We start from the raw sequence: 3,422 nt of genomic DNA, 5'->3' as shown, positions 1-3,422 counted from the left end.
CCCCTTCCTTCTCGTCCCCTTCTTCCCCCCGCCTCCACCCCCTTCCCCAGGACCCCGCTGGGATTTTTGAGCTGGTGGAAGTGGTTGGCAATGGCACGTACGGGCAAGTCTACAAGGTTTGTGGCAGAATTTCTTCTCTTTTTGTTGTTGTCGTTTTTTTTTTTTTTTTTTTCCTAGAGGGTGGCCGGTGTCTCTGCCGGGCTGAGCAGACGGCTGACGGCGAGACACCCCGCTGTGGCAAGCGGAGCAGTTGGGGATGACAAAAATGTTGCCCTTGTCATTGTTGCTGCCCGTGACAAGTTTGTCAGCCTCTTGGCTTCTGCTTTTCCAAAGGGGCACGAATTACTCTCCCAACTATCCATCCCGAAATGACGAAACAGTCCTTTATTGTCCTTACTCCCCCCTACAACCTTCCCCCAAGAAATGACCAAACCGAGTGGACGCTGTCAGAGCGTGTCCGCACTAAAGAAATAGGTCCGCGGGCTCATTCAGAATTGCTGCTGGAAGTCCTCGTGGAAGTTGCTGCTGCTGCTGCGGTGACTTGAGACAAAGGCATTGGCCTTCATTAAAATTGTCACCCGGTTTCCTTGTTGGAAAACCGTCAAAGTGCTGAAGCTGTCGACTCGGGGGTGAACAGTGCTGCATCCCATCCTGCTGTGCTGTGCAAGGATTGGGGGGTGGAGGGGGAGAGTGACAATAATAAGCGATCGAAGCAGGGAAAGCTTATTTAGTGAAAATAAGAATTCCCAGAATAACCTGTTTGACAAGTGTATGACTTTAAAAAATAGAAATCGGAGAGTGGCCATGTGGGTGTGAAACTAGCCTACTTTTTTTTAAATTTTTTTATCCCCCCCCCCCTCCAGTGTGCAGTCAGTGGAACAAACAAATCTTGAAATTGCATGACTTTGCAGTTGAGTGCTAGCTACCAGGATGACTAATTATTCACACAGTCTTAATACTTGGCTAAAGACAGAGAGCTCTAGCCTTATATTGTATAGAAATGCAAGGCACATTTGCAGAGGGAAGGAGAGATAACTGAAAGTAACCGAATATGCCTAGCTGCTTGGGTTTGATGTTTTTTGTTTGTTTTTTTTTTTTTTGCTTATAAACAAGGCAATATAATTGGTGAGTTTCCCTGATGGCAAGATACTGCTGCTTGCAGCTCCAGTAACTAAATAAAGCACTTTGGTGCCTCTTCTGCAAATGAAACACATGTCAGTTTGTTTTGAGGGCGTGAACCTCAGCCTTGGTGATGGAGAAGTAGGCTGTGCAGCCTGCGAGCTGCATTGAAAGACTAGATGTGGAATAACCAGGCTGCTGCTGTTGGCAGAAAGCTGGAAAAAAGGATGTGGCTCAAAAGGTTGGAGGAGAGGGGGGAGATAAGTGAGAAGCTGCGCTTTGACACCACCTTGAACATGTAATTTTTTTTTTCCTGACAAATTAAATGACATCATTTAAATTTTTTATGTAATCGTTCTGCTCCCAGAGCTGTCATCTCCTGAATCCTTCTTACAAAAAAAAGAGGATTGTAGGGCATGAATGTGTGACTTAAAACTCTCCTGTTAATTATTGCAATTTGGTGCATTGTTTCTTGGCTTACTTGTTAATGCTTTGACTTAATGAGCGAAGTCCTCATTTGTTTAACAGTCTCGAGAATAGAAATGTTTCGTTTCATTTTCCTTCGATATGCCAGAAGTCTCCTGGAATAGTTAACATTAGCAACGAAACTCAGCGCCTGCATTTGTTGACTTGGAAGAGTGAATGAACACCTGAGGTCTAAGGGCATCGGTGTCACTCTGATAACAGGGGAAACAGCGCGCGGTTTCTGTCAGGGCATTGGTTTCAGTGTGCGTCTGATGAGATTTCCCTGTCCTTCCTCACCGGTTAGACAACGGTGGAAAGGTTTCCTCTTGCCTGGTGGTTTGGGTGCCAGGAATAAAAGAATTGGGTAAATACTGCTTTGCTGTAGAGCCTTTCAGACATTAGTGGATTGACAGGTGTGTGTAAGTTTGGATTTGCACTGCTACTTCTTAGGCATTCGTATACATTTGTATAGGTAGGCTAAAAATGGGGACACCTAACAGGGTTGTACATAAAGAAAAATAACAAAATGAAAACAAAAAGCTTCCTAGCTGTGATTAAACCTTGGCTTTCTTCTTAAAAGAATGCAGCTATGTAAAAAAAAAAAAAAAAAAAAATCCCCCCCAAAATAGCAGTGCAATAATATTTAACTTTTCTCAGCTGCTGTTTCCTTAGGAAAAATGCTCTGGGGATACCCGAAGATGAAACTGTGTGTGTATGTTCTGAGGGCTTTCGGAGGAACTGCATAACCGAGGGAAAAACGTGGTTACGCTGTGTTTGCTTGTTGCCTTCCGCTTCCCTCCTACCCAGCAACCCCTCCTTGAAATCCCTCTTCCCAAATGGGTTCATTTCCCTTTTAACTGGGCTGTCGTCCCAAGGGACTGGCCCGGGAAAAAGAGGGGGGGGAGTGGTTGGACGGGAGAGGTTTTCTTTGAGGAGCCGTAGCCCCCCGAGATCGAGATCGCTGGGGCAGCGCTGGTTTGATGTACTTCCACCTTCGTGTATCGGCATCAGCGATGATGTAAACGGGGCGCCGGCAGCGGGATTGGCTGGCTACCTGCCACTGCGGGGAGGACGCAGGGAGCGGGAGAGGGCATGACGTTATCTCTTTGTCTGGCTCATACACCCCGGCGATGATGAGGATGATGATGCTGAAGATCCTTTGCCTGCGGCTGGGGGGTGTGTGTGTGTGTGTGTGTCTCCTCTCTGGCAGTGGGGAAGGATGCGGCGCCCAACCTGTTGAAGAGCAGGAGATGGTCCTGGTTTTCTCCTCTTCACCTGAGCTGTTCCCAGCTCGGACCTGTCTAGCCAGAGATATTTCTATAGGTAGTTCTACCCTGAGCTGTGTGTAGGTGTATAGATGTATACAGACGTACATACACGCATGAAAGATGAGGGCAGTCTTAAGTTGTGTGACACCTGAGTGCAAGCGGAGTTACTCCATGGCACAGCGCAGTGTGGATCCTCCCGGCGTTTGATGCCATTAAGTGGGTTGGCTTATGTGGAGTATTAAAAAATACTAAGTTTTCAGCTGCTCCGCTTAAAGCCCGTAGGGTTTACATTATTTTCATCTTCGTAACCTCGCTTACACCCCCCTCTGCATGAAGGAGCCTTGTGATTCAAGAGGAGCTTGTTATGCAGCCATGAATTGGGGGGGGGAGGGGGGGAATGAGTCTGAGGTTCCCCAGCCCTGGGTGCCTTGAAGAAATGGGGTGTTTTTGGGGAAGCCTTTGCCCCGTGCAGGGGAGAGGGCAGCGACGGGGGTGGCTCAGTGGTCCTGGGGCAAAGCAGAACTCCTCCGCTGCTTATCCGAAACCCTGGGGGGGGGGGGGGGGGAAGGG

At 48.0% G+C, this 3,422-nt stretch overlaps 1 protein-coding gene across 1 annotated transcript in view; it reads left to right on the top strand.

The window, feature by feature from the left end:
* The first annotated feature begins 53 nt into the window (after window positions 1-53).
* The window catches only part of MAP4K4 (mitogen-activated protein kinase kinase kinase kinase 4), a 166,427-nt gene continuing 163,058 nt past the window's right edge, over window positions 54-3,422 (top strand). Inside the window, exon 1 of the mRNA XM_009883080.1 lies at window positions 54-116. The gene's annotated coding sequence lies outside the window, so the exon portion shown is untranslated. The remainder of the gene's footprint in view (window positions 117-3,422) is intronic.

The sequence above is a fragment of the Charadrius vociferus genome, unplaced genomic scaffold (genome assembly GCF_000708025.1).
Source record: "Charadrius vociferus isolate BGI_N301 unplaced genomic scaffold, ASM70802v2 scaffold92, whole genome shotgun sequence".
NCBI lineage: Eukaryota > Metazoa > Chordata > Aves > Charadriiformes > Charadriidae > Charadrius > Charadrius vociferus.
This window is presented reverse-complemented; position numbering and strand designations above follow the sequence as displayed.